The sequence below is a fragment of the Dama dama genome, chromosome 8, assembly GCF_033118175.1.
Source record: "Dama dama isolate Ldn47 chromosome 8, ASM3311817v1, whole genome shotgun sequence".
In the NCBI taxonomy this organism is placed as follows: Eukaryota; Metazoa; Chordata; class Mammalia; order Artiodactyla; family Cervidae; genus Dama; species Dama dama.
The window spans coordinates 8,287,171-8,299,135 of record NC_083688.1 but is presented as its reverse complement, the minus strand read 5'-3'; positions in this window follow the sequence as shown (position 1 = coordinate 8,299,135).

Genomic DNA, 11,965 nt, shown 5'->3' with positions numbered 1-11,965 from the left:
AAACAAGGTCAGAGGCTTGCTCTGCTTTGTCTTTGAAGTCTAAGCAAGATTGTCTATTTCAGTTCAATCCCTGGGTTGGGAAGATCCCCTGGAGGAGGGCAGGGCAACCCACCCCAGTATTCTTGCCTGGAGAATCCCTTGGACAGAGGAGCCTGGGGAGCTATATCCAGAGGGTTACAAAGAGTCAGACACGACTATAGTGACCTAGCACACAGAGACAATACTCTGGTCTCAAAGATCTGGGGACTAGTTTTCCCTTGTGTGCCCATTTTGTTAATAGGCTTCACCCAGAGCTCCATGGTTTGTTATGGAGCTCTTATTTATTCCGATAAATAAGAATTGGAAGTCACTTCCCTCCCAGAGCTTCAACATTTTGCTGAACATTTTGAAAGAACAGTAGAACAGAAAAAGGCTATCAGGCAAATAAATTCAAGGTAACAATCCTGACCCAACTTCAAGAGGTACATTCCTACTTCATATTTTGACCCTATTGGTAGAGATACTTGTAATCAAAAGGGATAGTGGTAGATTAGCCCACTTTTAACAATCCAGTTGCCCTGTAAGAGAGCCCACAACTCCCAGATTCTTGTGATGACTGTCAACAATGATAAGCCTCCAAGAGGTTGCCCAGTAAGCTACTTTCAATGATTCCTTTAACTCAAGAATGAAAATTAAAGTAAACTCAAATAGAGAATTTCTACCATATTGATAGATACCAGAGCAGCTCTATTTACTTATTTCTTTTCTTTCTTTTTATTTTTTTGGCTGTTCCACATGACTGGTGGGATCTCAGTTCCCCATGAGGGATTGAACCGAGGCCATGGCAGTGAAAGCCCCGAATCCTAACCACCAGGCCCCCAGGGAGTGCCTTCCCGCCACCCCCCCCCCAAATTCTATTTACTTGAAAACTGTCATGGGGGCTTCCCTGGTGGCTCAGCAGTAAAGAATCTACCTGCCAGTGCAGAAGACATGGGTTAGATCTCTGGTCTGGGAGGAAGATCCCACATGCTGCAGAGCAGCTAAGCCCATGTGCCACAACTATTAAGCCTGTGCTCTGGAGCCTGGGAACCATAACTACTGAAGCCTGCACCGCCATGAGAAGCCCACAAACTGCAACCTCAGAGTAGCCCCCACTTGCCACAACTAGAGATAAGCCCATGCAGCAGTGAAGACCCAGCACAGCTAATACATAAATAAAAAAAATTTAAATATTAAAATAAAAATAAAGCCACATGATACATGAAGAACTACCTCAGAGTAATGTCAAGTTCAAATAATTCCTTTATTGGAACCCATAACTGTTGGCTCTTTCTCTGAAAGAGATATTTTGCTATTATATGATACTACCCCTCTGAATTTCCTAGATATAGCTATTCACTATTTATTTATTTATACAGCTACTTACTATTTACAGTAGTCAAGATGTGGGAGCAACCTAAATGTCCATCAACAGTTGAGTGGATAAAGAAGATGTGGTATGTGTACACACAGCGCATAAACACACCCACCCCAATGGAATATTACTCATCTGTAAAGAAGAATGGAATTATGCCATTTGCAGCAACATGGATGGACCTAGAGATTATCATACTCAGTGAAGTAAGTCAGACAAAGACAAATATCATATGATATCACTTATATATGGAACCTTAAAAAATGATACAAATGAACTTATTTACAAAACAGAAATGGGCTTCCCTGATAGGTCAGTTGGTAAAGAATCCACCTGAAATGTAGGAGGCCCCGGTTTGATTCCTGGGTCAGGAAGATCCCCTGGAGAAAGGATAGGCTACCTACTCCACTGTTCTTGGGCTTCTCTTGTGGCTCAGCTGATAAACAATCTGCCTGCAATATGGAAGACCTGGGTTGGGAAGATCCCCTGGAGAAACGAGAGGCTACCCACTCCAGTATTCTGGCCTGGAGAATTCCATGGACAGTCCTTGGGGTTGCAAAGAGTCAGACATGACTGAGTTACTTTTACTTTCATTTTCACTTTCACAAAACACAAATAGACTCACAGACAGAAAACAAATTTAAGGTTAGCAAGGGGGAAAGGAAGAGAGAAGGAATCATTTAGGAGTTTGGTATTAAGAGACACACGCTACTATACGCAAATAGATAATAGGACCTACTATGACACAGGGAACTACATTCAACATCTTGTAATAACCTATAAAGGGCTTCCCTGGTGGCTCAGATGGTAAAGCGTCTGCCTACAATGAGGGAGACCCGGGGTCCATCCCTGAGTCGGGAAGATCCTCTGGAGAAGGAAATGGCAACCCACTCCAGTACTCTTGCCTGGAAAATCCCATGGATGGAGGAGCATGGTAGGCTACAGTCCATGGGGTTGCAAAGAGTCGGACATGACTGAGCGACTTCACTCTTCAGTCAATAACCTATAATGGAAAATAATCTGAAAAAGTATGTATCTATAAGGGAATCACTTTGCTGTATACCTGAGACTAACACAACATTGTAAATGAACTTTACTTCAATAAAAAGTTGTTCGTTTTGGGTGGAGGGAAGACCAGCTTTCTGCATTATAAAGCCTAGTAAAATTTTCATAGGGAGAAATAATCTTAGAATTTCCAGACTCATCTGACACTGAGGCATTATGTATTCTCCAAGCCCAAACTGATTGTCCTGTGGAGACTATTAAATTCCATAAAGTAAGGATGCTATTTGGCCACCTGATGAGAAGAACTGACTCGTTGGAAAAAACCCTGATGCTGGGAAAGATTGAAGGCAGGAGGAGAAGGGGACAACAGAGGATGAGGTGGTTGAAAGGCATCACCGACTCGATTGTCACGAGTTTGAGCAAGCACTGGTAGTTGGTGATGGACAGGGAAACCTGGCATGCTGCAGTCCATGGAGTTGCAAAGAATTGGACAGGACTGAAAGGCTGAACTGAACTGAACTGATAGATCTCTCTGAAATCCCTGATACTCTATGGGCCTCTTCCACGGATGTGGAAACAATAAAAAGTCCCAAACTCATTAAAATTCAGAATGATCCTTCTAAACCACTTCCTAATTCACCTCAGTACCTCTTGAAGCCTGAAGCCATACACAGGTTCACCTCTATATCAGAAGATGTACTAAGTCAGAGGCTTATTATCCCCTGTATCAGTTCTTGCACTGTTCTTATCTTGCCTTTAAAGAAACCCTGTAGACTGGGATGGAGATTTTGTTTTGTTTTGTTTTGGATGGAGATTTGTATAAGACCTTAGAGCCATAAGCAAGAGCCATAAGCAAAAGCCATTGTGATACTGAAGTTTCTAGGGGTACCAAATCTAATAACTTTGTTGGCAAATGTACTAGCCGAGTCCAAATGCTTTAGTAGTTGTAGACCTATGCTCTGCTTTCCTCAGCATACTTGTGGACAAAGTAAGTCAATGTTTGCTTTTACTGGACAGCAGTGCATCAGGGGTTTACTGAGGCTCCCTCATCCTTTTCACAAATTTAACATCGGGATTTAAATACTCTTCTGGAAGTTCTCAGAGACTCTGCCTTGATTTGATATGTAAATGATGTGCTTCTTTGTTCCTCATCCCTGGAGAACTCAGGAATCAATTCAACACATCTGTTACAATGACTGGCTTATAAAAGCTGTAGTGAAGTCGCTCAGTAGTGTCTGACTGTTTGTGACCCCATGGACTGTAGCCTACCAGGCTCCTCTGTCCATGGGATTCTCCAGGCAAGAGTACTGGAGTGGGTTGCCATTTCCTACTCCAGGGGATCTTCCCGACACAGGGCTAGAACCCAGGTCTCCCGCACTGCAGGCAGGCTCTTTACCATCTGAGCCACCAGGGGCTCCTATAAAAAGCTGTAAGACCTCAAGATAAGCCTCAGTTCTCAAAAGAGGTAGTTCATTATCTAGGGCATGAATTCTCTGCAAAAGGAATCTTTCTGTCTTTAGAAAGTATAAATACCATTCAAAATTATCCTAGACCTGGAAGGATTCCTTTGTCTTGCAGGATATTGTAGGTCCTGAGTCTCATATGTTTTGATTGGCTTCCCTACTCTGTGAACTAAAAATAGCACTCAGAAGTCTCTTCCTTGGGAAATAAAACATGAAGAAACCTTTCCTGAATTCAAATGGGCTTTATAAAATCCTCCTACATTATTGCTCCCTGAATATTCTAGACCTTTTGTATTGTTCATCCATGAATGGAACGATTGGGTTTAGGAGTCCTCAAGAACGTGAAGGAAAAAAATAGACCTATGGTCTATTATAGCCTGCCCATTAACCAGGCCAGACCCAAACTGTTTGAAAGCAGTAGTCGCAGGGGACTTCCCTGGAGGTTCAGTGGTTGGGACTTCACCTTCCAATACAGAGGGTGTGGGTTTAATCCCTAGTCCAGGAGCTGGGATCCCACATGCCTGGTGGCCACAAAACCAAAATATAAAACACAAGCTATATTGTAACAAATTCAATGTGGTTTAGTCACTAAGTCATGTCTGACTCTTGCAACCCCATGGACTGTAGCCCACCAGGCTCCTCTGTCCATGGGATTTTCCAGGCAAGAATACTGGAGTAAGGATTGCCATTCCCTTCTCCAGGGGATCTTCCTGACCCAGGAAGAGAACCCAGGTCTCCTGCTTTGCAGGCAGATTCTTTACCAACTGAACTGTGTTGGGAAGATAAAAATGGTCCACATCCAAAAAAAAAAAAAAAGAAGTCTTAAGAAAAAAATTCGCAGCTGCAGTCACTAAAACTGTAGAGTCCTCGGAACTTTTTCAGGGAAATGATTCATATCTACAGGTTCCTCATGCTGTGGAAAGCTTACTACATCCCAAGCATTCACTGAATTTCTCAATCAGGAGACTAACATTTTAGGAGATTCTGTTCCTTCTCTCTGTCAAGCCTGTGCATTCTTCGCTATAACTCTTTAAACCCTACTACTCTCCTACATTTACCCAACAAGAGAGATGTATAACTGTGTTGAATTGGTTCCTCAAAATTTGACTCCTAGATTAGGTTTACAGGAAACCCATCAGCCAATCCAGAATTAATACTCTATGTTAATGGTTCCTATGCCAAAAATTCTGCAAGAAAATATCAGACTCTTATGCTTTTAATGCCCAAAATGAATTATAATACCCAAAATTAAAAAGGAAAGTTCTCCCCCAACTTAATTCAGCACAAGTTTCAGAATTGGTTACCCTGACTCAAGCCTGTGAGTTAACCAAAGATAAACTGTAAATAAGTATACCAGTCAGGTATGATTTTGGAGTAATCCATGCTTTTGGTATACTACAGAAACAGAAGGAATTCCTAACATCAGTGGTATGCCTATAAAAAATGGACCACAGATTGCTGAGCGCCTGTCTGTATTATTACTGCCTTTGTAAGTTGCTATCATAAAAGTTGAAGCTCATACAAATCAGACTGTGAATATCAAGGAAATGTTATAGACGATTCTGATACTAAGGCTGACTCATGAGATTCCTAATATACCAAAACTGGAACGAATGAACTCCACAAAGGTGATCCAAACCAAATCGCTTGTGATAACTTATTTAACAGACAAGCAAATGTATCTGTTTTAGGAAACAAGAGTGGCACCAAGAATGGATGCAAATTTAATATAAAAAGAAGACTTGGGAAGCCCCTGGATGGTCAACTGGTGCTTCCTTAATCCCTCATATTGCTGTTATTATAAGCACTCCAACTGTTCACTGTGGGATTGACCAAATGAATCAAATTAGGAAAAAATATTGCTGGGGTAACTGTTCAAAGATGGTGTGAAACACAATGGTTAACCAGCCAATCCCAGGACCTGGATGAGTTCAGGAAAGGGGTTCCAGAACTTCTGCCTCACCATCTGGACCATTTGAACATTTGCATTTAGATTTCATTCCTTTGCCTCCTTCTGTGGGCCATCAATATGTACTTAATAACAGTATGTCTATTTTCTGGGTGAGTAGAAGCTTTTCCATGTTGGAAAGCTGATGCTACCACTGTAGTAAAGAAATGACTAGAAAATGTTTTTCCCCTTCAGGGAATCCCAAACTTAATTTCAGGTGATAGAGGGATTCACTTTACTGGACAAATTATGAAACAACTAGATGGAGTTATTAAAGGGTAATGGCACTACTATTGGCCCCGTCATCCTCAATCTTCAGGAATGGTTGAAGGTTGCCGATGGCATTCTAAAATGAAAATTGGCAAAACTAACTGAAACCACGGGATTACCTTGGCCTAAAGTGTCACCTTTTAACCCAGGACAATAAGATCAGCACCTTTTGGGAAATAGAAGTTGATGTCTGATGAAATCATTACCAGGCAACCCATGCCCTTAATGATAGAACCACACGTGCTCAACCAGCTCTTGTGAACTCTGATATGACCCAGTACTGTAAGACTCCAGTGCAGTATTAGAAGCTTATTTCCAGCAGGTCAAAGAGACCTTTAGAGACCCTCCACCTGATGAATCTGCCCCACACATTGGAACCCAGTGACAGTATTCAAGAAAAGACAGCAACCAAAAACTGTACTTGAACCTTAATGGGAAGAGCCCCATCAGGTTCTTTTAATCTCTCAGATGGTAGTCAAATTAGAGTGTTGAATCTTGGGTTCATATCTTTCGACTAAAAAGAGCTCCCTCTTAGGATTTGTTGCTCCAATGGCTAAGCCTCTGCAGTCCCAAGGCAGAGTTAGATCCCAGGTTTGATCCCTGGTCGGGGAACTAGATCCCACATATCATGTCACAATAAGAGTTTGCGTATCGCTCAGCAGCCCCCCCCAACCCAAAAAAAAGAGCGAATGGTTCTATTAAAAGATTAATGAAAGAGATTTAAAGGTATCGTATGGACATTTTCACACACCATTGATTCCCTTAACTTTCCTCTACGTTTAAACTGAGGACCTATAGCATCACGTGCCTCCCCGATGTAAACAGGGTTCTAGTCCTGGCTCCCCTGAGTAGCTGGGTGATCTCATATTTGAGAAATAACTCCTGAGAGGACAGAGGTTTGGGAAAGAACATTCAGTTTCCTAGCTTCAGATGCTGGGGTGCAGAGGTAAAAAAGAAATTCCCCGAACATGGAGCTCAGATCTTCTGGGGGAGAGAAAAGACATAAACAGGAGAAACCTTAACTAGAGGAATCTGTCAGGTGTAGACAGGGAATAAGGGTGACTCAAGCTACCAACAGTGTAGATGTGACCTTGCCCTCATGGTAAACACAATGCCAGAAGTAAGAAAAACAATACTCTTGTCTCCAATGAACAAAAGAGGTCATGAAAAGCTTTGTCTCCAGAGCTAGGCGTACCTGAATTTAGTGCCTGCCTTGGTTACCAACTAGGCCTGTACTACTGAACATGTGATGTAACCTCTCCAAGCTGCAGTTTTCTCAGGTCTAAGCACTACCCCTTTTACTGTGGGCTGTGATGAGACTTACATGAGTATGGAAAAGGTATTTTCATAGTTCCTGGTACCTAGGAAAAGCTCAGTGGTTATTTGTTGAATGAATGAATGTGAGCTAGTAATCTCAAGAGCTCTCTGAGGGAGATAAGACCTTGGAATATGTGAAATGCAAGAGGAGGGGGGGGGGGTCCCAGGGACTTTAATGGAGGGATAGTAAAGCAGGGTGGTTAAGGTATGGGCTTTGGAGGCAGTCAGATCTAGGCTCAGATATTAGCTCTGTAACCTATAATACTATGAGCATATCATCTAGTTCTAAACTTTGTGAACAGTAAAAAAAAATTGAAGCGAAAATGGCAAACATCTTTTTTTTTATTGCAGCAGCATGCTTGTGTTCTCAGTCACTCAGTCATGTCTGACTCTCTGCAACCCCACGGACTGCAGCACTCCAGGCTCCTCTGTCCTCTACTATCTCCCAGGGTTTGCTCAAAATTCATGCCCATTAAATCAGTGATGCTATCTAACCATCTCATCCTCTGCTGTCCCCTTCTCTTTTTGCCTTCAATCTTTCCCAGCATCAGGGTCTTTTCCAAGGAGTCAGCTCTTTGCATCAGCTAGTCGAAGTACTGGAGCTTCAGCACCAGTCTTTCCAATAAATATTCAGGGTTGATTTAAGATTGACTGGCTTGTACTCCTTGCAGTCCAAGAGACTCTCAAGAGTTTTCTCCAGCACCACAATTGAAAAGCATCAATTCTTCGGCACTCAGCCTTCTTTATGGTCCAACTCTTACATCCATATATGACTACTGGAAAAACTATAGCTTTGACTATTCGGATCTTTGTCAGCAAAGTGGTGTCTCTACTTTTTAATATGCTGTCTAGGTTTGTCATGTCTTTCCTTCCAAGGAACAAACATCTTTTAACCTCATGGCTTAAGTTATTGTCTGCAAGCCCAAGAAAAGAAAAGAAGTTCCCCCCGAAAGAAAATCTGTCACTGCTTCCACTTTCTACTCTTCTGGGATGGGACTGGTTGCCATGATCTTTGTTTTTTTGATGTTGAGTTTCAAGCCAGCTTTTTTGTTCTCCTCTTTCACTCTCTCCGGGCTTCCTTGGTGGCTCAGCTGGTAAAGAATCTGCCTGCAATGTGGGAGACCTGGGTTCGATCCCTGGGTTGGGAAGATCCCCTGGAGAAGCAAACAGCTGTCCACTCCAGTATTCTAGCATGGAGAAATCTGTGGACTGTGTAGTCCATGGAGTCACTAAGAGTTGGACGTGACTGAGATGACTTTCACTTCACTCTCATCAAGAGGCTCTTTAGTTTCTCTTCGCTTTCTGCCATTAGAGTGGTATCATCTGTATGTCTGAGGTGGTTGATATTTCTCCCGGCAATCTTGATTCCAGCTTGTGATTCATTCAGCCCGGCATTGGGCCAGTTGTCTTTCTGCTCCATATTGGGTCTCCACTCCCTCGTTTTTCTCCATACAGCAGCCAGAGAGGCTTTAAAATATAAATCAGTTTCTATTTCTTCTGTTCTCCATAGGCTTCAGTGGCTTCTTCTCTTGTAGACTAGAATGCTATGAGATCCTTCATGCTCTTATCACTTATCACTCGCTCCAAGCTCGTTCTACTCCGTTACACTGGCTTCCTCGCACACCCTGAAACACACTGCCCTACTGCCCTAGAACCTTTGAACCTGTCTTTTACCTAGAATGTCCCTCCTCTGCACAGCCACAGGCTCACTCCTTCGCTCCTTTCTAGTCTCTGCTCAGATGATTCCCCTTGAGAGAGGCCTTACCGCTACCCTGTCTTGTATAGCAGCCCCCTCTACACACACAAGTTGTCCGCTTCTTCCTTTGCTTTTTTTTTTTAAATTCAAAATATGTATCACTACCTGACATTACATTCTACATCTTTTTTTTCCCATTTATTTTTCTTCATTGGAGGCTAGTTACTTTACAATATTGTAGTGGTTTTTGCCATACATTGACATGAATCAGCCATGGATTTACATGTGTTCCCCATCCCGATCCCCCCTCCTGCCTCCCTCCCCATCCCATCCCTCTGGGTCATCCCAGTGCACCAGCCCTGAGCACTTGTCTCATGCATCCAGCCTGGGCTGGTGATCTATTTCACCCTTGATGGTATACTTGTTTCAATGCTATTCTCTCAGAGCATCCCACCCTTGCCTTCTCCCACTGAGTCCCAAAGTCTGTTCTGTACATCTGTGTCTCTTTTTCTGTTTTGCATATAGGGTTATCGTTACCATCTTTTTAAATCCCATATATATGTGTTAGTATGCTGTATTGGTCTTTATCTTTCTGGCTTACTTCACTCTGTATAATGGGCTCCAGTTTCATCCATCTCATTAGAACTACATCTTAATATGTTTATTGTCTGTCTCTACTATTAGAAAACAAACTTCATGAGGTCAAGCACATAGTACAGTTTGTTTATTGCTGTATCTTAGGCTCAAAGTTAGCACTCAATAAACATTGGTTAAATTAATTACTGAATAAAATACTTTTTTTTTTTTTTTTTACAAGGAAGTTAAATGTTAGGTAAGGTGGGTTAGTTAAGGTTAGGTAAGGTGGGTTCACATTCTGGAACTCCTGAACTCCTAGATATCTTTATATGTATATGATTTTATTTATTTATTTTTGGCTGCATCTTCATTTCTCTGCAAGGGCTTTCTCTAGTTGTGGCAAGCAGAGGCTACTCTTCGTTGCTGTGTGCAGGCTCTAGAGCACTCTGGCTCAGTACCTGTGGCTCACATGCTTAGTTGCTCCATGGGCATGTGGAATCTTCCTGGACCAGGAATTGAACTCATGTTCCCTGCATTCGCAGGCGGACTCTTAACCACTGTAACCAGGGGAAGTCCACTGATATCTAATCCATTAAAATTTTATAATGTTTGTTAATAACTATTGTTATGGACTGAATTGTGTCTCTATGCCCACCCCCTGTGTAGCCCTAACCCCCATTATGACTATATTTGGAAACAGAGCCTCTAGGGAAATTATTAAGGTTAAGTGAGGTCATGACAGTGGGACTCTAATAGGACTGATGTCATTATTAAAAAGGGGAAGAGACAGATGTGCACAGAGAAAAAGCCATGTGAATACACAGTGAGAAGGCAACAATCTGCAAGCTAGGAAGAGATGTCTCACAAAACCAATCCAGCTAGCACCATGATCTTGGACACCCACCCTCCAGAACTGTGAACAAATACATTTCTGTGGTTTAAGCCACCCAGTCTGATTTCAATCACTATGAGTGGTATCATCTTAGAAAGTGAAGGGTAGTGAGGAAGACACCCCCACCATGTTTTGTGGGTGGCTTCATATTAATTGTTTTATGTACTGAAAAAATCCATAAAATAAAATTGTATTATCAGTTGTAAATAATCAATAGATTGGTTCTCTTTCATTCAAATAATGTTCATCATTTAAAAATCTTGGAAAAATAAATTTACACTCAAATTTCATATGTGCAACTACATTAATATAAGTGAAATCTTGGTAACTGGGTAGCTCATTCGTTTTGAATTTTTTTTAAGTGTTATGGAAACATTAAAGACCTTGGTCTGTCAGAGTTTTTCACAAAAGCAATACTTTGGCCCAACCAAGTTTCCCTGCAGTAATAACCCATATACAGCCACATTCAGTGACTAAATTTTTTATGCTTTTATTAAGGAATGGAGTTCATTTTGGCCATCTTTCTAAACAAAATGAGACAAACAGAGCAATAGAAAAGAAAAATGTAACGCTGCCAAAGTAATTGCAGCCAATGCACAGAGCTGGGGCATTAGCTTACAGAGGAGCATTTAAACTCTGCCACACAGTATCCATACCTGTGTCCTGTAATCAAGCGACTACAGGGTTCTGCCCTCGGTCTCAAAGTCCAATCACAAGTACTGCCAGGCTTATAGGGGTGATAATTCTGCCGAAACACCAAATAGACTTCAAAAAGGGAAGTATAAAAGTCTTGAGACTAGTAGTGTATCCTAGCTAAAATTTCATGAAGCACATAATTGTGGATGTGACAAGCAGTCTCTATGAGAACATATTTACTGTTAAAAAAGAAAAAGTAGAAGTTCTGCCGGAAAGACTTTATATAGTTTATTAAACTTATTAATGTTTGAGCTTTTTATTTTATAAATTTCATAATATTCTCTCATTATCCATGCTAACTTTATGCAGTGCTCCATAGGACCTAGTTCTCTAAAATAAATGGTTCAAATAAAAGTATATCTGCCTTGGGAATTCCTTGGCCGTCCAGTGTTTAGGAGTTGTCACATTCATTGCTGAGGCCGGGTTCAATTCCTGGTCAGGGAACTAAGATCCCACATGCCTCTAGGCACGGCTCTCCGCGACCCCCCCCCCCAAAAAAAAAAATTCTGGCACAAAGCATTTCTCTTTGGGCACGCGACATAAATTCAATATTAACTCACTTTATTTTTCATTCATTTAAATACTGAAAACCTCTATGGTAAGAGATCAGATGTTGGAGAAAAAAAGTAATAAATACTAACTGGTCTCCTTTTGAACTCATGTTCACTAATTTCAAGTAATACCTAGCTGTCCTACTCTATCTAGTCAT